At 43.6% G+C, this 25,504-nt stretch overlaps 1 long non-coding RNA gene across 1 annotated transcript in view; it reads left to right on the forward strand.

The window, feature by feature from the left end:
* LOC308591793 overlaps window positions 1-25,504 on the forward strand; it is a 94,893-nt gene that overhangs the window by 12,886 nt on the left and 56,503 nt on the right. Inside the window, exon 2 of the long non-coding RNA XR_014010266.1 lies at window positions 12,465-12,574. This is a non-coding gene — a long non-coding RNA (uncharacterized lncRNA). The remainder of the gene's footprint in view (window positions 1-12,464; window positions 12,575-25,504) is intronic.

Raw genomic sequence — 25,504 nt, forward strand, 5'->3', positions numbered from 1 at the left:
GTTCTGTCACTTTCTGTGTGGAGTCTGTCCTATTGTAGATTATTTTTGGGTACCAGGCTTTCTTTGTTGACCTGCTTTTTTGGTCTACTTCATTGGCTGGGTATTGTGATTTAAGAATTGCCTCTTTGTTTGTGCTGCAGCAGACTATCATGGCTCCCCTTCTGTAAGATGGAAGCATTAATAAAGTGCATCAAGCCTTGGAGGTATAAAAGGGAGCCTGGGAAAAGCAGTATTATAGGTACTACTTCCTACATCTCTGTAATAAGGAGGAGATCTAAACTGGCAAATTATATATTTGTTAATTTAGCCTCAGTCAGAATATAATTACCTACCAGAGATTAGCAGGTCTGAGATCCCTCAGGCTGATTCTGCACAGCCATTGCCTCCAGCCGTTGCCGCCAGCCTCCAAGATACCCAGTTTGGAACAAATTGAAACATTATTTGGAGGCCAAGCCTTCCAGGCTTCCCATGGGATTTCCAGTAAACATTGTGCATCCTCTGTGTCCAACCAGCCAGAAAGGGCTACTTAATTATCTCAAATGACATTCATTAATGAGTGGACCTCGCCCTGATCTTGAAGTGATTCCGTGATATTCACAACAGAACTTGTTTTGCTTTTCTCTTTGGTCAGAAGTCTTACAAAAGGGACCAACATTTCAGACAAGAGAGACAGATTCACTAAGGTGTGGACATCTACTTGTTGGTGATTTTGAGTGGTTGGGTTGGGAAACCGTCCAATGGGAATAACAACAACAACCATTTATTAGGAATGGACCCCAATAGTGATTGACCCTTCTCATTTTTCTTAATATGACTGAGAAGCCAGCAATTTCCTTTCTCTATAGATACACCTCCATTACCAGGTCAGAAACTAATTTTCATTCAGTTCAATGGGTTTGTACCCATTGAGTTCTACTCTGAGTTCTACTCAGAGCAGAATTGATGGACATGGCTAACTTAGGTCCTTTCCTTTAAGTGGGCCTGCTCTGACAGCATAATTTCCATGCATAGGTGTACTGATGTTGACCTGGATTTGGCTAGAGCTATATGCATCATTACCTAAAATATACTATGGATTGGATCCAGACTGTTAGTTGACTGTAAGTCCCACTGAACTTAGTAGGACAAGTGAATAATTATGACTATTGTCCACTGATTTCAGTGGACACTAAGTTCAAGTTATAGATGATTTCACAGAAAAATAATTTACTTCTGTTGTCATGTTGATGAGCTTCAAAATGACAAATTATCCTAGGCCAGGCTTCCTCAACCTCGGCCCTCCAGATTTTTTGGCCTACAACTCCCATGATCCCTAGCTAGCAGGACCAGTGGTCAGGGATGATGGGAATTGTATTCTCAAAACATCTGAAGGGCCAAGGCTGAGGAAGCCTGTCCTAGGCTAATCTAAAAGTGCCTCCTATTTTCAACAGTTTTAAAGTACTTGCTCCAAACACACTTGTGTGTTGCTGTGATGCAGTTCGTTTTGTTACCATATTCGTTGTCCCTCAACTTCATTTTCCCCAGACTTTCCAAGATGCCTATTGGATGTGGTGGTCCACATGATTTTGCAGGTGATGCCATGATGTGATGACATCATGGACAGCCATAAATACATTACATGAACTTATCACAGACAATCAGACTAAGGAGAACTGTGGACAAATGAGGATTACAAGAACAAAAGCAACAAAGAAAAATGAAAATGGCAGCAAGAAATAATAACCAAAGGAACAGAAACTCTCAAAACAACACAAATGTTTCATGAGCAATAAACACTCACACACAGTTCCAATGACTTGGATACTTAATTTAGTGTTCTAAACCTGACAGAACTCCTTCTGGATAAACCCATTTTATTTATTAACTATACTTAGGGTTTGATTTTTTTCTTTACACATTTTCATGGACTTATTCTTACATGTTTGTTACCCCTGTTTTGGATAGCCATGGTGAAACATGTAAAAAATTAATCAATGAAAGAAACCTTGAGGGTTGATGAACTGAATTGCTCTTCTGTGACAATTATCACACAGCTTTAAGAGATGAATGTGTTGCACTTGTTTGTCCTGTATTTCATAATGTGCAAAAGGCCTTATGCAAAACCAAACCTTCTTACCCAAGATGTAATTTCCAAGTGATTTTGCTTTGTACCTGCTTATTTTATCTTGTGAAAAATCTGAAATACTATTTTCTTCAAAGATTAGTTGAGTGTATGTTTGTTCCCCTTAATAACAGGCACCGTGTGACTGTGTTTTCTTTCACCACCTTGTGTCTGAAGCATTGTGGGCTCACACCATAAAATCACAAGCTACAGACCTAAACTGAAAACTCTCCCTATTTGGGGAAGGAGACACCCTGTGTTCAAGGTGATCTCCTTCCCTCTGGCTTTGAAAAAGAATCTCCCAATTTTGCCTTTGTTCTGGTCAGTTTCACCTTCACTTGTGATTTGTGATGCCATAGTATCATCAGTTAAGGAAAACTGGCCCTAGGCTGAGCTGAATGTTTGAGATCAAAGCAAACAGACTGTTTGGTTGCCCCACCTTTGTACCCCATTTCACGTTAATTAGGATAATTTTGCAGTATCTGAGCTGCTGCATAACTTGTATCCAGAGTCTTGAAAAGCCTGGTTCCAAGACCTGAGATCCAAGAGTGGCTTCAGGCATTGTGTAATGTGAGAAAACAGGAAGTGCAAGTACATTATGCTTCCTGCTCTTTATGTTTATCCACAACCTAGTAAGAGACACTTTCACATCTCTCTGCTCTGTGAGCTGTATGTGTTCCTGTCCTTTCTTAGCAAGATGAGAAGCTACATTGCTGTCAGTAGATGCTGGTCCATTAGGGCATATGGGACACTGCCTAACCAGCCTCAGTCTTGATTCCTCCAAACCACCTGCCTTCTTACTTACAACCAGTCCAGAGGGTGGTCCTGGCTGTCTGCTTCTTCCTCAGTCTCAGTTTTGCCACTGCAGAACTGTTTTGCATGTATATATTCATAGGTCCATTCTGTCCTATTTGCATGTCAAGCTGTGATTGGAGGGAACATTCATATTGTTTTTGTAAATATTTTACCCTAAATTATGTGCTTTTATATGCCTATTATCCTGAAAATATACATTTTCATACTTACTCTACTCAAAAACTGTATTGTGCCATCTCTGCTATATTTTGGCGACCTGCTGAAGACATTCCTTCCTCAAGTTGAGCCTTTTAAGTAAAGATCTTTCCCAGTCTGTGTCTATAATGGAATTGGTTTTATATAGTTTCATCACATGTGTGTGTTTTGCCCTGGACTGCTTTAGGAGGAAGGGTAGGATGGTGATGATGATGACAAAATGAATAAAATACTAACCCAGGAGCACAAATCAGGAGAGTTTGCTTAATAATATGGACCGAATGAAATAATTCAGCATCCCTACTTTAATGTAAGGGAGAAGTATGTCTGCAGTGCTTTCCAAAGTTGCCAAATAAATAAAAAGTTACAAACTGCATTTCTTATGTGATGTAGCACACTACATCTTTGGGGTGGAGGGTGGGGAGGTAAAACAAATGACCCAGAAGAGTCTGCCCAAGCCAAGCCAAATTATCCTACATTATTCTTCTTATTTCTTTTTGATCTTAAACTCCTTTTTATTTATTTAAAGATAATGTTCTCTAGAACTTGTGTTCTTTTGAAAGGGTGAAGAATTTGCATGAACCAATTTCTGTTAGTTCCCTTGAGAATGTTAAAAACTTCAATTAGGTCACTCTGAAGTCTCTTTTCCTGGGAGAAATTCCTTAATCTTCCTTAATAATGTACGTCTTTGAGTGTTGCTGCTGTTCAAGTTGCCTTGCAATTTTCTTCAGAAGTAATTATAAACCAGCTATGATACACTTCATAATAAACCACGACTCTTAAGTATAGTCATTTTTTTTCTGGGTCCTGCAAAGCCAGATGCTCCTGATGCGACGACAGTACATGACATTGTTTTTTTTATAAAGGAATGTGCTGGGAAATGTCAGTACGCCATTCCTTAAGAAGCAGAATGTTCTTCTCTATAACAATATTTTAGTTAGCTGTTTACAAAAGTTTCTCTTACCTAATTTATTTGCTAAAAATGGCAGGCAGCTTATAATATGAAAGAACATAAACATGCTAAAATCAACAAAAAGTAACTATGTTTTATAATATTGAATCACAACCGCATCTGAAATCACTATAACAGCAAAAGGCTAGAGGTGGAGAACCTTTGGATCTCCAGATGTTGTTGAACTACAACTCCCATCAGCCCCAGCAAGTACAACCAATGGCAGCCCATCCAGTTTTGCAGACTGAGGCAAAATTGGAACATGCTGTTCCCTCCGGCTGCCACTCCTCACCCCCACTGGTATTGCTACTCTCTTACCTGTGTTGTGTGGCAGCGGCTGCCACAAAACACCAACAGCAACACTTGTGCCCGCAACAGCAGTTTCCACTGAGATCTTGGGGAAGCCTCACAAGATCTCAGGTGCTCTGTGAGGTCTCACAAGATTTTGGTGAGATCTCGCTGGAAACCGCTGCTGGTGCCACTTCTCAGCTGCAAGCAGAGACAGCAGTGTGGCAGCAGGGGCATGGCAGGCAGTGCCTCTTAGGTTTCCACCGCTTGAGAAAGGCACCTCACCTTCCTCTCCAGTGGGTCAAGTCTGAGTACGGCCAACAGCTAGGGATGGTGGGAGCTGATACTCAGCAACATTTGGAGGGCCAAAGGTTCCTCACCACCCATTTAGAGGAAGGCTAGCCAGTTTCAGATTGGGGTGGCAGAGGCTTTAAACTATCCACATAATAGCTGGAAAAGTAGTAGTTTTTCCTTGTCTATAGGTTATATGATTATGTTCATTTCGCTCAGAGGGGTCTTTACATATACTGGACCTCAAGGACCCCATCTCCTCACAGGAGCAAGCCCAGACCCTTTGATCTTCATCAGAGGTCCTTCTCCACCTGCCTCATCTAGGGAGGTGCAGAGGGTGACCACACAAGAACAGTCTTTTTCAGTGATAGCTCCCCATCTATGGAAGGTCTCTCCAGTTTTTTTTTTAAAAAAATGCCTGGTGTCATCGTTGTCAGGTTTAAGGTGTCAGGTGTCAGGTCAAGACATTTTTATTTACCCAGGCTTTTAGTAGGGTAGGGTAGGACTTCTCTGTCTGATTGTATTCCTAGGTGATCATTTTAGGAATTTAGTGCGTACAGTGGTACCTCGGGTTAAGAACTTAATTCATTCTGGAGGTCCGTTCTTAACCTGAAACTGTTCTTAACCTGAAACACCACTTTAGCTAATGGGGCCTCCCACTGCCGCCGCACCGCTGCCATGCAATTTCTGTTCTCATCCTGAAGCAAAGTTCTTAACCCAAGGTACTATTTTTGGGTTAGCGGAGTCTGTAACCTGAAGCGTCTGTAACCCAAGGTACCTCTGTACATACTTTTAAAATTGACTTTTTATTCTTTTTAGCTGTTTGTTTTTTATTTTGTTATTAAGTTGCTTGGAGATTTTTTGAAAGTAAGCTGACTAACAAATGCAATTTGTTATATATATATATAAATATAAAAACACCAGCAACAACTCTCAAAGCAGGTTAACTCTCCTGTTACCTCATCAAGGCCCTCTGCCACTATGAGCTGGGGAGTCTCTCTCTGCTTAATGAACCTCTTAATGAGTGCCAAGTTACCTTGCCAATAGGGATGAGGGAGAAATTCAAATCAGTTCACACTGAAAGGAAAACTCACCAAATTTACACTTCCTGAAACAAGAAACGAATCAAATTACCACTGTACTTCAAAAAAAAATTCTTCTCCTAATTTTGCAGTGCATCTCTCCAGCACATTAAAAGGGATAAAAAGGATAAGGTGTGCATATAAATGCATATATTCATAAAAATAACATACAAAATACATTGTATTAGGGGGAATCTCTTTGCAAAAATTGTGCATATTGGGCAAAACTGCATCCAAACTTGTTTATATTGGGGAACATTTGCACTAAAAAAGTCTCTAATTTTGCCTTTGTACAGTAGACTAGTTTCTACACACACATACCTACCCCTCTCTGTCGTCCATCCAGACAAGCAAGGAGCCATTATCTGAATTAAAGGATTAATTCCAGTGCAGCAAAACCCTCAAGCAGGGCATGGCCTGTGAGTGCCATGGCCTGGGGAGAGTCCCAAAGGCCATATAGAAAGGCCTGGAGAGCCACATTTGGTCCCCAGGCCTGATGTTCTTCACCCCTGTCCCAACATATTGTTGATGATGATGACGATGATTAAACTGGTATTCTGCCCGGGATACTTAAGGTTCCCAGTATGGGAACAGAACAGTACATTAAGATACAGAAATCAGTATACGAACCATAAATGGGAACCACACATATACTGCCATAAGTTCTGTAATGGAAGAAAGTGGAGAAATAAATGTAAGAAAATGAAATATCAAATATGTTTTTAAAAATCAAGAAATCAGAAATTAAGACAACATAGCAGCAGTCTGTTTCTTAGGATATCGGTCTAGCTGTTACTAACAGCGAGAAACTTTCAAGTTTGGTTTCATGAAATCGCCTGACCTAGAGTCATTCAGCTCTGTGAAACTTTACAATGTCAGTCCTTTCCTACTTCCCTTGGGTGCACATACAGCACTGATGAGTAGAACATCTTCCGAGAAATGCCAGAGGTTTACCATGAGTCACCGGGCATCCCACTTGCATCAATAAAAAATTTATAGAAGCACCCCCAACCCCTGTAATTCTGGGTATTCTCAACGTGTTCTAAGCAGCGATAGATCTAGCTAAACTTATCAGTTTCATCACCATGCCAAGTGCGAAACCCAACGTACTTGTCTGGATACGGTCCAGAGAGTTGTTTCTGTTGTGATCTTGTTGATTTCACACCCAGCTCAGCTGAAACGAGAGTTCCATCCTTTCTTTAAACGGCTTCTGAAAGTAATAAAGGCATGTTGCTTCCTTTCAAGCTGGCTTCTAATTACACCTTGCAACCATATGTTGGCCTGGTTTCTCTCAAGCTTCCTTATGATGACTATGGTTTTATTATTTCAATTTAAAGGTGCTTCTGTTGTTAATGACTTGGCCAATCTAGATATGTATTTTCTCTATTAAATGAGGCGAGGATCTTTTCTAATCTGAGTTAGCGTGCTCAGTGCATGATCTCTTAGTTGTTTTACAGTGATTGCCATTGTAATTGTCTTTCCAGTTCTCTTTGTGCTTTAAAACAAATCTTCCCAACGGGTTGCCGAGGCTCTCTATATAATTTCATATTGTGGTTAAATGTCCTTTGGTTCATGCAGCAAAGGAGTCAGTAGGACTAACAGCTTCTTATGAGTTGCTACAGCCACTAGCGGACGAAGGTGGGGGCGGGGGAAGCGGTCCACCCCGGGTGCCATCCGGGGGGGGACATTGCGGCCACCCCTACCCCCCTGGGATTCTTGGCACTCACTGCACACCCCCAGGACGTGCGCCGCTCACCACGCCCCCCCCCGACATGAGTCATGCCCCCACAGGCGGCACGTCACGCACCCTGGGGACATGTGCCAGCCATGCCCCCAGGTGTACGCCGCTCCCGGTGCCAGAGCAGGTAGCTTCGCCACTGGCTACAGCAGCCCAGGAGCTCACAGGGATGTCTTATACAGAGTTAGACTTCTGGTCTAGCTAGTTCAGTACTGTCTACACTTAACAGCAGGAATTGAATAGGATCCAGACATGAACCTATCATAGCCCTACCTGGAGATGCCAGGGATTAAAACTTGGACCTTCTGCATGCAGAGGTGCTCTACCACTGAGCTATGTCCCTTTCCTGAATGATACCCCTGTCCCTTTCTCAGCTTGGACATTGAAAGGAGAAGCAGGAAAGGAGTGCAGTACAGGGAGAGAGAACATGATATTCTTGTGGAGAAGCTGGTGCAATGTGGGGTGGACGAGGCTATTGTTTGGTGTATTTGTAGTTGGTTGACTGACCGCACCAAAAGGATACTCACTAATTATTTCCTTGTCATCCTGGGGGAAAGTGAAAAGTGGGGTGCCACAAGGTTCTGGCCTGGGACCGTTGTTGTTCAACACCTTTATAAATTACTTGGATTTAGACCTCAAGCTTAACATGAGTCAACAATGTGATGCAGCAGCCCCAAAGCCCTGATGCTATTTTTGGCTGTCCCAAGCAGGATTGCCAGCTTGGCCTTGCGACCATGGGTGCCTGGCGCCATGGGTACCATGCACTGTGCATGGCCCTGGTGATGAAATTTGTGGGTGCCTGGCCCCTTCATGGGGAATTGTGTAGGTGCTCAGGCACCCAGAGCCCCAGGGAGTTGGCACCTATGATCCCAAGCAAGGGAAGTAATAGCACCACTCTATTCTGCCTTGGTCAAACCACATCTAGAATCCTGTATGTAGTTCTGGGCACCACAACTTAAGGATGTTGACAAGCTGGAACATGTGCAAAGCAGGGTGGCCAAAATGATCAAGGGCCTGGATAAGAGGAGACTGAGAGAAGATATGATAACTATTTTCAAATATCTGAAGGGCTGTCACATGGAGCAAGTTAGTTTGTTCTTGCTCCAGAGGCTAGAACCTGAACCAAAGGCTTCAAGTTACAAGAAATGACATTTCTGACAGTAAGAGCTGTTTGACAGTGGAACAGACTTCTACAAGTGGTGGTAGACATGTTTAATTAGGATTTTAAACCCTAATTAAACTGTGCATGGCCCCCATTTGCTTCAAAAACTAGATCCAGGTTGAATTGGCAGCAGATCATCCCCAAATTGGAAACGGGGAGCACACAGTTCTATTGACAACTTGTTCTTACTGCAGTCAACATGGGAGGAGTAAATTCTAGTATTCATATGAAGCCTAGCTAGGTTGGCTTTCCCTATTAACCTTAACTCAGCATCAAATTGGCTGCCTTTGGCCTTGATATAGACTTCTTTGCTTTCAGCTACAGCTACCAGCCATGATGTCTATACTCTGGTTGAATCTAGGTAAAGGGACCCCTAACCATTAGGTCCAGTCGTGGCCAACTCTGGGGTTGCGGTGCTCATCTCGCTTTATTGGCTGAGGGAGCCAGCATACAGCTTCCGGGTCATGTGGCCAGCATAAGCCGCTTCTGGTGAACCAGAGCAGCACACGGAAACGCCGTTTTCCTTCCCGCCGGAGCGGTACCTATTTATCTACTTGCACTTTGACGTGCTTTTGAACTGCTAGGTTGGCAGGAGCAGGGACTGAGCAACGGGAGCTCACCCCAGTGGCGTAGTGTGGGTTGTCAGCACCCGGGGCAAGGCAAGTAATTTGCACCCCCTAACCCATGGATTTGCGCCCCCTAACCCATGGATTTGCACCCCCTAACCCGTGGATTTGCGCCCCCTAACCCTAACCCCAGATGTTGTGCCCGGTGCGGCCGGCCCCCCCTGCATCCCCCACGCTACGCCACTGGCTCACCCTGTTGTGGGGATTCGAACCGCCGACCTTCTGATTGGCAAGTCCTAGGTTCTGTGGTTTAACCCACAGCGCCACCCGCGTCCCTTCTGGTTGAATCTACACACATATAAAAACTGTTCTGAAAATGGTTTTTAAAAAATACATTGAATTTTCCATAAGGCTCGCCATCGCCATCTAGCGTCACATTGTATATTGCACTTAAAACACACTTGAAACGTTTTGTTTGCAGCTGTATGGCTGGGTCCTCTGATTATCAGCTACTGGAAATTGCAGGTAGGGAGAGTGCAGTTGTCCTGACGTCCTGCTTGCAAGCGTCCCAAAGGCATCTAGTTGGCAGTTGTGAGAACAGCATGCAGCATCCAGCAGGGCTCTTCTTATTCTTAGCTGTTAGCTTAAAAATATTCAACAGATGCAGCTTGTATTATAGCAAGAGAGGTTGCACTGGTTGAACCAGTTCCTGAAAGGCACCTTAAATGCCTACATACCTGTTTTTAAGTGAAGAACTAGCCTCTCCTCTTGTTATTCATGTACTGCAGGAGAACAAGGGGAGTGCCCATCTGAGCATTGCTCAGGTGTGTGAAGGGGAAACAGAATTCCCATAGCCCAACTTTCTGTCCTTGTGGTCCCCACCCTTTTAAACTTCAGAGGCACATTTGGACCTAAAACTGAGTTAAGTGGAAAACATCCTCTCTGGTAGAGTTGACCCAAGATATTTTGGCACCTGATACAAACCACAAAATGGCCCATACCCCAGCTAAGGAAGAAGGGGGTGAGTGAAGGGAGGAATAAAGAACTACACTGGGGATAATGGTAGGGAGAGACCAGCAGTGCCTCCTATTTGCAAAGAAGCCACTGCAGAGGCAGCATGGCGGAGGGGGAGGCTGCTGAGGAGGCAGCAGATCTGGCCTTCAAGGAGCATGCCACTGTAGTACATAGCTGTCAATGTTTTCCTTTTTTTTAAAGGGAAATTCCCTTATTCCAAATAGGATTCCTCTCAAGAAAAGGGAAAAGTTGTCAGCTATGCTGTAGTAGCAGGTGATACATGCCTTGGAGACCAGAACTAGCTCCCTTTGCAGATACTACTGCCAGAGGGAGTCGCTTCACCTTGGTTTATGGGCCCTCCCCTTGGTCACTTCTCTCCCCCCCCCCAATCTTCCAAAGAGACAGAAAGAGAGAGCAGTAGCAGCAGCCCCCCCAAAAAAGGATTGGGACCAGCAAACAATTTAAAACTTTTGGAAGGGGTGTGAGAGAGACATTGTTCTTCACTTTCTCCTGCAAACCACAATACAAAATGAACCTGTGGGAATTTGCACATCACTAAAGGAAAGTAGTGGGATGTGAGTGGCTCTGTGGGTTAAACTACAGAGCCTAGGACTTGCCAATCAGAAGGTTGGCGGTTCGAATCCCCGCAATGGGGTGAGCTCCCGTTGCTTGGTCCCTGCTCCTGCCAACCTAGCAGTTTGAAAGCATGTCAAAGTGCAAGTAGATAAATAGGTATCGCTCCGGCGGGAAGGTAAACGGCGTTTCTGTGCGCTGCTGTGGTTTGCCAGAAGCGGCTCTGGACCTAATGGTCCCTTTACCTTTTTAAAGGAAAGTAACTCCCTCCCAGAGAGAAGTAACTCTCTGAGGTCCCGTTCACACTGGGGAGACAATGGGCAAGCACTGTCACGGCTTATATGCACAGTGCTTAGCAAGATTTGGGTGCTTTATAGATGTTTTAAATGATGGAGACAATGAAACCACAGGGCTCTCAAAAATAATAAGGTGGGGGTTACTTTTTTATTTTAACTACCATCTAGCTAAAATGCTATTTTAAGCAGCGTAACCCAAGTTGTTGTTGTTGTTGTTGCTTTAATTTTAATCACAGCAGATTCTCCACTTGAAACAGGAAGAGAGGAAATCCAATAGTTGATAAATGCATACTGTCAGGAAACACAAATCTTTTTAGGAAGTACATCATGTAATTGTGTCTCAGAGCCCCATGACTTTTTAGAGTTCAGGGCTGTAATTCTTGGATGGATAAATCTGCCCAGGCTCAGTATTTGTGTTTCTGGGAGGTGTAGGCAGTGGCGTAGCGTGGGGGGTGCAGGGGGGGCCGGCCGCACCGGGTGCAACATCTGGGGGTTAGGGTTAGGGGGCGCAAATCCACGGGTTAGGGGGCGCAAATTACTTGCCTTGCCCCGGGTGCTGACAACCCACGCTACGCCACTGGGTGTAGGGTGCCGCAATGGCTAAGAAGCCTGTAAGGCCTCACCTAGAACATAAACCCAGACAAGAGGCAAAAGCCAACGCACAGTTTCTGCAGTTGAAGAGCATGGTCTCAGCCATGCCATATATTGAAAGTGCACTTAAAGCACATGGATTCCTCAGAGCTCTACTTTGTTAAAGGTGCTGGGAATTGTAACTTAGAGGAGCCCAGGATTCTTTGCGGGAAGCCATTATTATTAAAGTGGTATAAATATGCTGTATAGTGTGGAAGTGACCCATGGCAGCACCCAAAGAGCAAGGAAGCTTTGGAATGACGTTACAAGCTGACGTTTCCAAACGGCAGATGCACATTGGGCAGATTACAGTATTCTAGACAAGGTATAACTTAAGAAGGCATTTGCCACCATGTCCAGAGATGAATGGCACAGTTGGAGTACTAGACTTAGCTGCATCACTGATGACAGAACAAATAATAATAATAATAATAATAATAATAATAATAATAATAATAATAAATTATTATTTTCAATGGGACTTATTCTCAAGTAAATGTGTTTAGAGGTGCTATTATTTTTAATATTGATGCTCTACTATTTTGTTTTACTGTTTTACTGTGGTTTATTCATGATTTAATTGTTTCATGACTGTTACATTTTGTTTTTGTAAGCTGCTTTGAGAGCATTGGTTAATATTCCTGTTCAGAAAGCAGGTAGTGCTAATTCCACATGGGATGTAGAAAGGGGCATTTAGTTAAGTGTAATGAGCATCTTCTGTAGATGCAATTTAGCAATGCTATGTTTTTCTCCACCAAAGGGAAGGCCATCGCTCAATGGTAAAATATCTGCTTTGAATGCTGAAGACCCCTTGGTTCAATCTTCAAGATCTTCAAGATAGGGTTGAAGGAGACTAGACAGTGACTGGTGGTAAGTGAAGACAATATTTAGTTAGACTAACCCAAATGTCTGACTCAGTAGAAGGAAGATTACCTATGTTCAAAGTGTTCTAGGAATAGTTCTGATAAAATCGGAGAATTGGATGGGCACCTGGAGGTAACCTACCGGTAGTTCAATCCCTTGTTCAAAGTAGGAAATTAGAGCTAGACCTTCCCCAACATCTAGCTTTTGCTTGATGACTGCCAGAGAGAAAGGAGCCACAACTCCCCATGGTAATTGGTTGCCATCATAAAGCTTCTCCTGATATTCCACCTTCTTGTAGAGTAAACCCTTAGATCTACTCACACCCTCTGAAGAAAACTTATATGGCAGAAAGGTTACACCCCACAGAAGAGAGCCATTTTTCCACACTCCCTCCCCACCTCGATTCCCGTAGTGTTTCCTGAATGTTTGAGTCCATAGAAATCATTACAAAAATAATTCTATGGAGAGAAAAAATATTGTGTAGCTTCCTAGTAAATGGACTCAGAGACTCACATGAATGTGGACATTATGCAAACCTGGTGCCAGATGTTTATGATAATTTTCCCCACCAAAAAAAAAAATAATGAAAACTTTAATGACTATCCCTTACAATTCAATTTGTCTACATTCATCTCAAAATAAAATGGAGTTTTAGTGCAAACAAAAATGTTCTGAGAATGGGCAAACTGCAGAATCACTATGCATCCACTTTCTAAATGGAAACAGTAGACCTGGTTTTTAAATATGCGCACACATATATTTCCCTTCCTAGGATGCAAATTGATTTTCCAAAACAACTATGCCAAATCCAGTGTTTACAGTGGGCAATCGGATCAGTTAGTCTGGTCTGGGCAGTAGCATTCCATTGCCTTGAAGCAAACAATGTGCAGCCTGAACTCTAAGTGACCCAGTTGTCTCTACTAATCACTGGCTGATTACTAGCTAATCAGTGTCTTGTTTAGAGCATGGAAGCCAAAAACACTTTGGACTGTGGGCTGCCTTTGGGAAGCGAGACACATTTTTGCAATTTTCATTAGCATGCTGCAATTACACCAGAGGTGGACAAAGAGAACCCAGGGCTGAAATCAAAGCAAACTGTAAAACCCGGAGCTATAAAGGGACTCTGGCAACATATTAGAATGACTATAAACCATCTCAGACTTCTGTTGTTCTAAATATGCTGGACCCCAGACTTCTAAGTCCCCTGGAGGCCTTATTCTTTCCTTCTGTTCAGAACGGTCATCTGAATAGGGCTTTAGAAGGAACACAAATCTTAAATCAGCTGGGGCTCTGTCTGAAATGGATCTGTGAGGCTCCTGAAGCCTGGTGCTCTAAGGTCTCCTTTTGGACTGCCCATAGGAAAAACAAGAGAGGAAAGAGTGACAGCGCTAAGAAAAGTAAGATAAGCAGGAAGAAGCAAAAGGAGAAAGGAGGAACAAGCAAGCACACCCTTGCCTCTGACCAAGATGTTGTTCACATATCACTCCCAAAGAATAGGTGGAAGTGACTGCTTCATCTCTCCTTGGCCCTCGGTATCTGCTCAGACAAGGGGCTGTCAACAAAACACACACTGCACTCCTCAACTATTAAGAGTGCCTCAAATACTGGAAACCCTACGATCTTTTAATCTTTCAGTTTCCTGGTCAGCACACCCAAGGATACATGCAGATCCAAGAGCCTTGGAGAAAGAGAAGAGGAAGCGTTCCAGCCCCCACAAATCTGTATGTGATAAAGTCAGCGTTGAGAGAGCCAGAACAGGGACATAGGAAGCTGCCTTGTACTGAGCCAAACCAAGGGTCCACCTAGCACAGTATTGTGTACAGCTCTTCAGGACGTCAGACATTGCTTTTCTCTGAGCCACAACTGGAGGTGGCAGGGATTGAACTTGGGACCATCTGCATGCAAAGCAGTGGTGAGTGAGGCCACAGGCAGAAGCAGACAGAGCAACAGATGTAGATTTTACCTTTGTGCAGTTTCTATACACAAACACTGCTCTCTTTCCTCCTTCTAAGGGAGCAAGAAGCATTATCAGAAATCAAGATCACATTCAAGCCAAGCAAAACACTCCAGGAGGGCAAAAAGGAACAGAAGAGAGTGTGGCTTGAAAAGAGGGTGTCTTACCTGGTGAGGGTTTTGAGGGCCACACAGAGGGCCCCATTCAGCCCCCAGCCCTGGGGATCCCCACCCCTGGTCTGGCAGTGGCTCTCCAGGGTCTCAGAAAGGGATGTTTCCATGCCCTACCTGCAGATACTTGGGATTGAACCAGCAACCTTTTGCAGGCAAAGCAAATGCTCTACCATTCCTGTAAAATCCCTTCAGCATCCTTCAGTAACTTTTAATAGCTGCATGGCCACCAGAATTTTGCTTAAACCCAAAATAAATTTTGGAGGTTTTTCCTCAGGAGAAAACATCTGAGAAATTTTGAAGGAAGCCAAAAGGATCAAAGAGAAGCAAGATTTCTCTGGAGAGTTCTGCACATCCCTCGCTGGTTTGAGTTTGAGTTGTTTGTTTTTTGCTTTTGCCTGCTGTGAAATTCAGAGCAAATTTAGAGGTTCTTCCTCATCTGAGAAATGTTGAAAGAAGCAAAATGCCTTGATGAGACCAGTGGGATATCTTGGAGTCAGGAAGCCTGATTCCCAACAAGGATACATTTGTCACAACCATATAGCCGTCTCTGGGTAAACAGGTGCTAATTAAGTCTGTACCTAGCACTTCAAAAAGCAGTGCTAGCAGCTGGATTATCAGGGGAAAGTAGGGGGACCCTAAATGAACGTCACAATCTCCACCCCTTGACTCCTTCCTATGTTTAGCCAATCATGCTTCTCCATAATGCTTCTGGCAACAGTAGCTATGAAGGCCATCAGAGGCCAGGTCCCCCTCCCACCACCACTTATAATTCAGGCAGTGGGCAACATCTGCATTTGTCTGAATAAGGCAACTTGAAATCTTGGATGCAACCCCCACAAATACCTTTAAAAAACAGGTTCTAAGACCCCAGTTCACCTTCTTCTTGCTACCAACACTACTATTATTATCTACCATTTTGTTCATCTGCTAACCCTTTACAAAAGATCAGGCCATCCCTACCATTAAGTAGAGTCCCGAGTGGTGCAACCTGGACTGCATCCTAGGGCCCTGATGTCCAAGGCCCCACACCCAACCCATCCATCCATTCAGAGAGTTAGAAATGATGATAGCAGTGACAAACAGAGCCCCAAATCAGCAGTTCGGTGTTGGCATGCCAGGGCCCACTAGGGCTGATCCTGCAACATTCTTTGTTTCTTCTTATTTTTTTTTTTAAAAAACATTTTATAGATTATTGGGGGGGCAATTAGACATCTACATGTTTACATTCTTTAGGGATATAGGAGAATTCTGACGAAAACAGAAATTGCAGTTTGTGTGTTTGTCTGATGTCAGGTACTGAAGTCAGCCAAATGAAAACAATCAGTATTCATTCACATCATTGTCATCCCTCTTTTGTTTTGTTTTTTAATTTTTAATTTTATTCTGTTGTTAGTCACATGACACCTAATTATTCATCCTTTGTTACATTGTTTTGACATTTCCTTTACATTGAATTGTAGGGACGCGGGTGGTGCTGTGATCTAAACCACTGAGCCTAGGGTTTGCTGATCGGAAGGTCGTCAGTTTGAATCCCCGCAACGGGGTGAGCTCCCATTGCTCAGTCCCAGATCCTGCCAACCTAGCAGTTTGAAAGCACGTCAAAGTGCAAGCAGATAAATAGGTACCGCTCTGGCGGGAAGGTAAACAGCGTTTCCGTGCGCTGCTCTGATTTTGCCAGAAGCGGCTTAGTCATACTGGTCACATGACTCGGAAAAACTATCTGCGGACAAACGTCAGCTCCCTTGGCAAGTAAAGTGAGTTGAGCGCCGCAACTCCAGAGTCGTTTGCGACTGGACTTCATCGTCAGGGGTCTTTCTTCTTTTACATTGAATTAAATGCAACGTGTAGTATTTGGCAGAAACTAGACTGCAGCAGAACAGAAAATGTGCTGATTGTGGTGAATACACGTTGAAATGGAAATCACTGCCTTCTTACATCCCTACTCATTTTATTATGTTCACTTTTAAATATATATTATCCTTTCCTACAACAGCTGCAGAAGCGAACTGCATTTTACTCTTGTAGCCATGAGGATGTGATGATTTAATTGTGTTTAAAATGCAAAACTGCACATATTTAGAGTAAGGTTACAGGACGTCCCAAATTTTCTGGACATTTCCAGGATTTGGCTGTTGGAAACAGTGTCTGGGCGAAAACTACTTACATGGCCGGGAAAATCCGGACGTATGGCAACCTATGTCAAAAGTGTAGATTTTGGCGAATTTCCTTAAAAATAGCTCAAAAACTTCTCTTTTTGTGAGATCTTGCAATGAAAGCTCAACAGCCTTGGGCAAAACAACTTTTTTCGTCCGGATTTTCACTTTTTGAAATATGGCAACCCTAGTTTAGAGTATTCTTTAAAATAAAACAAGAAGTCAGGGAAGGAAAACAGTTTGGGGGGCATTGCTCTGTTGGAGTCTAACATCTCAGGAATGTAGAATCCATTATGAAGCATAAAATGGTTAGCAGGGGGTAGGGAGAGGAAAACTGTTTCACAACAGAAGTAACATAAACAGTTGTCTACAGTGGAAACCCATAAAACTACTTTGTTCAGGGTCTAAAAGTACCTAGCTACAACACTGGAGCCTCAAGTGGAAAAGCTTTTGAGACGGAGGCAGAGCAGCAGCAATATAATAAAGAGCCTAATTTAGTGGGAGAGGGCTGTAGCCCAGTGAAAGAGCAAGCACTTGGCATTCAGAAGGTCCCAAGTTCAATCCCTGACTTCTCCAGGTAACGCTAGAAGCCCTGGAGAGTCATTGCCAGTCAGTGTAGAGACAGACCTGGGCTGGATGGGGCCAATGCCCTGGCTCTGTAGAAGGCAGCTTCCTATATTCCTAAGGTCAGAGTGCCTACCCTGCTGCTGTCGGGTGCAGTGGAGATGTACATTGCAGGGGGGCACCATTTTGCCCTTCACCGTAGGCTGGCCCTGAGAAAACCACCTCTCCTCCTACTGCCGTTTGGCACAGCAGCGACTGGTTAACAATCCAGCTGCATTGTTCAGGACACATAGCCAAACAAAAAGGAGAGTAAATAGACAAGACTTTTGATCTCCTTGAAGGCAAGGAGACTGAATGTCTGCAGCAGGAGAATTCATTTGACAAATACACCCCAAGCTGCAAATTAAAAGAAAATGGCCACTTGTGTTTTTTCATTGCCACCCCCCCCCCCGCCCCGTATCGCCCCATAAAAACTGGGGCATATGCTACACACAAATTTGAGATTATCTGCCACTATTATCTAAAATTAACTGTGGTTTTGTAATGAAAAACATTAAAAGGAGGATCAGATAGTAATGGGGCCTATTTATAATACTTGCTACAGGAAAAAGAGAGAGAATCAGATGTCTGATGCTTTAAATGAAACCAACATGCTCCGTGTGTAGAGCATAACATACTCATTGGCTGGCTTTCTGCTGCTTTATTAACAACACGTAAGAGGGTGTTTTATCACATCCATCAGTGGTTAGCAGAAATGAATCAACTGCAGAAAGACGCTCGTACCTCTTCATGTCCTACCACTGTCTCTGTAAACATCATAAGCCTTTTGAGATGCTAACTCAGACAAATGTAGACAAGTCATGGATTACCAAAACCACTTTGCTAGGTGAAGACACACTGACTGGGGGGGGGGGGAGAGAACAGTCATATGGGAGTTATGGAAAGAGGCTCTGGCCCCATCTGTAAAAGGTTTTGGGGGTAAAGGGACCCCTGACCATTAGGTCCAGTCATGGCCAACTCTGGGGTTGCGGCACTCATCTCGCTTTAAAGGTCAAAGCAGCCGACGTACAGCTTCTGGGTCATGTGGCCAGCATGACTAAGCTGCTTCTGGCGAACCAGAGCAGCGCATGGAAACGCCATTTACCTCCCCACCAGAGTGGTACCTATTTATCTACTTGCACTTTGACGTGCTTTCAAACTGCTAGGTTGGCAGGAGCAGGGACCGAGGAACGGGAGCTCACCCCGTTGCGGGGATTTGAACCGCCGACCTTCTGATTGGCAAGTCCTAGGCTCTGTGGTTTAACCCACAGCGCCACCCACGTCCCCGGCCCTATCTGTACTCCACCTTTATTGCAGTATCACATCACTTAAACAGCCATGGCTTTCCACAAAAAATCCGGGGAACTGTAGTTTTGTTACAGGTGCTAAAAGTTGTTAGGAGACCCCTATTCCCCTCACAAAGCTACAGTTCTCTGCAAAGAGGCACTGATTATTAAACCACTCAAGGAAACTTTGCTCTGTGGATGGAATAGGGGTCTGTTGAACTAAGTTCCTGCTTGTCGTCTTCCTAAAGTATCTGGTTGGGTTGGGTTGCCATATGTCTGGAATTTCCTGGACATAGCTGGTATATGGCAGTTGGAAACGGTGTCTAGACAAATTGCAACCCACAGTTTTTGTGGCCGGATTTTCACTTTTTGAAATATGGCAACCCTACCACTGTGAGAACAGAGTGCTTGACTAGATGGCCTTTGGTCTGATTCAGCAGGGGTCTTCTTAGGATGGGACATGTGGTGTACCCAGCTCAGTCCTTGAATGCCTCGCAGTGCCTCCCCACCCACCAGATTTGCTTAATGGCAGAGGTGGTCCTGCTTGCAAGAGATTTTTCTTCTTACTATTATGGGAAACCACGCCATTATGGTTGTGTGTGTCGGCACCAATAAGAAGTTCACAACCTGGTCATTTATTGGGGGGGGGGGGTTGTGTCTCTGTTTTTGCAGATTTTTTTGACATGCATAAAAAATTGCAAAGGGGGATCCCCAAACACTCACTCCTCTCTTAACCCTTTAAGGACACTTAACAGAGCGGGCCATAGGGACACAGAAAGGGGCCTTATATGGATTCCATCTGACTTTGTATTGTCTACATTGGTTGACAGCAGCTCTCTAGTTCTGTCCCAGATCTCTCCCAGCTCTCTCCCAGCCCTTTGTGGAGACACTGGGAATTGAACCTGGGACCTTTCATATGCAACACAGATGCTCTACTACTGAGCTATGGCATTCCACTTGCTCTTGATGCAAGACTGCATCTGCTAGGAAACACTGTGCTCCATAACAAGCACCATAACAAGGGGTAGGGGGAGGGGTTAGAGTAAGGCAAGAATTAGAGCCTGAATTTTTAAAATGCCAGCCCTAGCAAAGGGATGTGGGGAGGTGTGTATGGGAAGTGGCCATGTGGGGACGTCTGCAGGCAAGACAGCCACATCCCCACTCCAGGTCATAGGTGGGTCTCTCTCTCCCTAATGGACAAGTGGTAACAATGAACCAGCAAGATGCATCTGATGTACTGGAAGAGAACCACTTTGACTGGCACCTACAAGCTGAATGCCTCTGAGCATATGTAGGGAAAACATATCATGGAAAAAGCAAAGGGCCAGGTATCCCTGAGCATACGCAGAATGCTGCCTCAACTGTTGATTATAAGCAGTGGCATAGCGTGGGGGGTGCAGGGGGGGCCGGCCGCACCGGGCGCAACATCTGGGGGTTAGGGTTAGGGGGCACAAATTACTTGCCTTGCCCCGGGTGCTAACAACCCACGCTACGCCACTGATTATAAGCTCCACATTAATACATAAACTTGGGTTACAGGCAATAGAATGCCATGCGCTGGAACTGCTGACAGATAATAGAGAGCATTGAAAGACTTGGAGGGAGAGGGAGAAGCAGATGGGGTGACAGAGGGGGCGCTCAGTGTTCTTTCTTAAGCATTTAGGCTGTGGTCGTAGGGAATGTTGGCAAATAGTTGGAGAAACCTGCATCTCGGATTGCCGGAAGGCGTTTGTATATCTGACCGCGTCTTTGTTTTTCATTTTTATAGAACCACTCTTAACTCTCTCTTCTTCTATTTTTTTTTTTTTTGAAGTTTCCACATGAGAAATGTTTTCCCAGCTGTTGGAACTAATTAGCCGACACAAGGAACGGCTTTGTTACATTTTTTCCTCTGGATAGGAGCGAAGTTATTTCGTGCAATTTTTATTTATTTTTTACACAACTCTGCGGCGCAATGTGCTGCATACAGAGCAGTTTATTTATACTGCTTTATCTCACACCTGTTTGGATCCTGGCTGTTTTATGGTATTTAAACATACTATTTCTTGCCAATTGCTTTATCTCCACAATTCCCCACGTTTGCTGCAAATGTTTCTTATTAACTCTAAAAGGAAACTTCAGTTGCTCCCCAAGCATGATTAGCACGGACAAAAATAACATAATTGATAGTTACGTCCGATGTGTTATCGCTGAAGACCTATAAAGCAGGCATTCTTTTAGAATACTGGAGGAGCTATTTGACTTCTCTGAGAAGTAATAATGCGTATGGGAAGCACTAGCTATTTCTGGGGGAGTTTGTTTTTCAGTGAAAAAACACTGGAGCTTGTTTTTAAGTCCTTTCATTTATGCTCATTTTAGGTCTGGTCTTACGTACAGAATGAGTTAATAGAATTCAAGTGGACAATTGGGCTCTGCAACAAAACACTGCAGCTTAGAGAGTTGTTCTTCAGAATTCCAGCCACCCCATAGTTCCTCTCTACTTTTCTTCCCCCACATCGTGCCTCCACCAATCAGGCAGCATTCCAGGGCTACTGAGCATGCTCAGTCATTATTGGGTTATTTGGAGGGATCCTTCCCTATGGATGGGAAAGAAATTTAATTCAGTATAAATTTAAAGGTGAATCCCCCTAATTCGCACTTTCCGAAACAAGGTGAGAACCAAAACACAGTCATCCTTCATGAATGCATTTTTCTATATTTTGTAATGCAGATCTACAGCCAAGCAATGAGAATATTGTTCTAGGTTGTAGGCACTAGAACATAATTAAGGCATCAAACCCCCAAGTGTTGGAATGGGTGGTGTCTGTTTGAATCCAATTCTGTGACTATGGGGGAAGCAAGAACCTCTTGGGGTATGGTTGCTGCAAGCCTCTCAGGTTGTTTATATGTGTATATAAAGCATATATCATAAAGACCCCACAGTCTTCAGTGTGCTCCATTTCCAAAACAAAGACAAACCCTTGGTAACACATGCCTGGAATTCCCTGAAATCTCACACTGCTATGGAGATTGGGGGTGTCATGTAACAATATAATGCAGTAAAGTGTGCATTAAAATGCATATATTGGTTGAAATAATGTACAAAAATGCATGGCAAGAGGGGAAATTGCTTTGCAAAAATTTGTATATTAGGCAGCGTTGCATACAAACAGATGTGTATTAGGAGAAATTTGCACTAAAACCCTGATAAATTTTCACAATGACTCTTTTTTAAATTGCAAACTGATCTGAAACTGTGGAGAACTGAACATAAGTTAGGAAAAATGAGAAATGGATAGAAACCAAAATGGACAGATTTGACTCTCCCTACCTTCCCCCATAGTGTTTAGATTATAGATCATAGAATCATAGAGTTGAAAGGGACCCTGAGAATAATCCAGTCCAATGCAGGAATATGCAGGTCTCTCGTATGGGGATCAAACTTGCAAACTTGGCATGATCAGCAGCAAGCTCTAACCAACTGAGCTATCCACATTTTCTTTTCATTTCATTTTGTCCAGCTGCAAACCTTGGGGCTACCCCCAAACCTACTAATACCTCTTTCTTGTGCCTGGATGACGCCATTCTGGCTACATAAAATAACACTCACAGCCTGATCATCTGAAATAGAAGGAAATGTAGTACTGTTTCATACTGCAACTGGGTAATAGTATTTTTAATGCTCTCCTATATTAAAAATAGACTCCTTGCAAATTGAAAACTACCATATCATGGAGAGCAGTTGAGGCACAGTCTTCTGCCAGCTGTTCTAGGGCCACATCCCCACAATCCTTTTAAACACTCTTATACAACTTTAAGCACATACATTGAAATGTAAGAAGCTGCCTTATACTGAGTCAGACAACTGGTCCATCTAGCTGATTGACAGCAACTCCTCCAGGATTTAAGACAGGGAATCTTCCCCTGCCCTACCTGGGGATGCCAGGGATTGAACCTGGGACCTTCAGGAAGCTGTGGCCTTTCAAAAGTCATCTCTGTCCTCCTCCAAGAATCCTGGGAACTGTAGTTTATTAAGGATGCTGAGAGTTGTTAAGAGAAGCTCAACAGAACCACGTGGGAACTCTGGCCCTGTTCTTACATGTTCCTATAAGCACTAGTATCTTGCACAGGTCAGCTAGCTAGGAAGCTGGGGTCAGATTTAGAGCGAAGTTTTCATATAAGTCAGAAGCTATTATTAGAAGGTTGTGGTGTCTTATCAATGGAAGCTCATCACTATCTTTACTGATAGCTCTGAATGATTCATTTCTAGCAATCCTGCTTCAAAAGGATGTGCCATAAGAGCCTCCCCAAAGGGTCTCGTTTGCTCTCCAAACAAATGTTTTACACACACACACACACACACACACACACACACACACACAAATGCTCCGATTCATTCTGTATTTCTGAAGTAGCTTCTTTTATCCACAGCCAGAATACACATCCTCTTCATTCTTTCTTCCTCCACCCCCCTTTTTTCTAATTCACATCACTTTCCCCTCCTTTCCTGAAGATTTTTCCGGGCTTTGCTCGAAGTTCCTAATCACTGTCTCACAGATGCAGTTTTGGAGCTAAACACTGCATTGCACTTTTCTTATTAAGGATAAATTTGCACACGTTTTGGGGTCTTGAAATAACAGAAACAAAAAAAGTCAAAGTCAAATAAAATGCAAGTGGCTCAGAGTTTGAGGTTTGCATGTCTTTGTAATAGCCCTGAGTAACAGGGCTTGTAAAAGAACTTTAAAGGACCAAGTGCAATGTCCACTCACCATACATTTCAATAGGGCTTAGGCTCATCAGCTAGAAACATAAAAAGGCCTTGGTGGTGATGGTGCCACCAAGAGCTGCCATCTTGGTGTTGACCTGTAACAGGGCCATTTGTGGAATGCCTTCTCTAGTGAAGTGCACTGTCTGTTATTACTGATGCTCAGGAGGTACATGAAAACATTCCTGTTTACCCGGGCCTTCAAAGGCTGAACAACATTGTTCTGGCAACCCTGAGACCACTGAATGAAATCATGTTTTTACTATTTACTCATTGGTTCAGGAAGTGAAAACTGGGTAGTTCCTCATTAAAATGCAAATAAAATCAAATTCCTCCCCCCGCCCCCACCAGTCGTAGATGAATGAATGATTAAACACCATGCCAGAAAATCAGAATGAATGCTCATTATATTATAACCTCCCTGTAAAGAAAACAAACAAATGCTCATTAAATCCCTGGTATAGTCTAAACCAGTTATGGCTGGTGTCCACTGGAATTGGTAGAGCAGAAGACAGGGAGACCAACAGTAGGTGGAGCCAGAGCAAATAACAGGTTTAGTCAATTAATTCCAGTTTTGTCCCCATTCTCCTCCCTACTGAGTTCTACAAGCACGACACTGAAACTGAGAAGGAGGAAGCTGACAGCCAGGGTCACCCTCTGGACTGGTTATAAGTAAGGCAGACAGGTGGGAGTTGGCTTCAGATAGACTGGGCCTCCACTGGCCAAACACCTGTGTAAGTTCTGTGCAAGCAAATCAGAATGAATGCTCAATAAATAGGTCATCTGGAGGAGCCCTGTTGAAACCCTGAAAGCTTGGGGAGGGAACAGGAGTTAGATGTGTATTTGAAAGGATTTATATGTGAGTTCCAGTGCTAACACACTGGTTGGTATTCAACTAGGTTTTACTTAGAGTCGACCCAATAAAATTATTGGATTTCAGTAGGTCTACTTTGAGTAAAGCTTAGTCCAATGTCATAGAATCATAGACTGGTAGAGTTGGAAGTGACCCAAAGGTAATCTAGTACAACTTCCTGCAATGCAGGAAACACAGCTAAGGAATCCCCAACAGATGGCCATCCAACCTCTGTTTAAAAACCTCCAGTGAAGGAGAGTCCACCACCTTCCAAAGTAGTCCATTTCACTGTCAGATGGCTCTTACCATCAGGAAGTTCTTCCTAATGTTTACCTGGAATCACCCTTCTTGTAATTTGAATCCATTAGTTCGGGTCCTACCCTCAGGAGCAGCAGGAAGGAAGCTTCCTACCTCTTCCATGTGATAGTTGAAGATGGCCATCACTCTCCTCTCAGTTTCCTCTTTTCCATGCTAAACATACCCAATCCCTCAACCGTTCCACATAAGGCTTGGTTTCCAGACCCTTTATCATCTTGGTGGCCCTCCTCTGCACATTCTCAGCTTGTCAATATCCTTCTTAAACTGTGGCAAGTTCCAATGCTCACAAATTCCTCATCAGATCATGTACTCATGTACTATTCTGCATCTGACCCCAAAGTTCTAGTACTCTTGGGTTGGGGTGTTGGGGTGGGTGTGTTTTTTTGAGTGGGGGGAGTTGTTGCTAGGGTTTTTAAATATTTATTTTAGATCTTGGGATTTATGTGGAAATTGTCCAGTTTGATTGTGTGTGTTTTAAATGTTTTATTTACTGTTTATGACTACTTTCATTTTGTTGTAGTTATGTATTCTTTTCATGTTGTAAGCTGCCTTGAGCATGGTTGCACTGTGAAAAGGCAGCATACAAATAAAGTTATGCATGTATGTATGTAGTGAAAACACAGTGGATCACACAAGCCTAAAGCTTTGGTGTAGTAGTTAAAGTGTAAATCTGGGACTGAGAAGTGACTAGAGTTCAAATCCCCACTTAGCCACAAAGAGCAGTCACGGGGTGACCTTAGACCAGTCCTCCCCATCTCTCAGTCTAACCTACCTTCCAGGGTTGTTGTGAGCCCAGAGCTCCTCGGAGAGGATAAAAATGTAACCAGTAAATCAATGCATTTGACATCCATA

This window comes from Podarcis bocagei (assembly GCF_964188305.1).
Source record: "Podarcis bocagei genome assembly, chromosome: 7".
NCBI classification, from domain to species: Eukaryota; Metazoa; Chordata; class Lepidosauria; order Squamata; family Lacertidae; genus Podarcis; species Podarcis bocagei.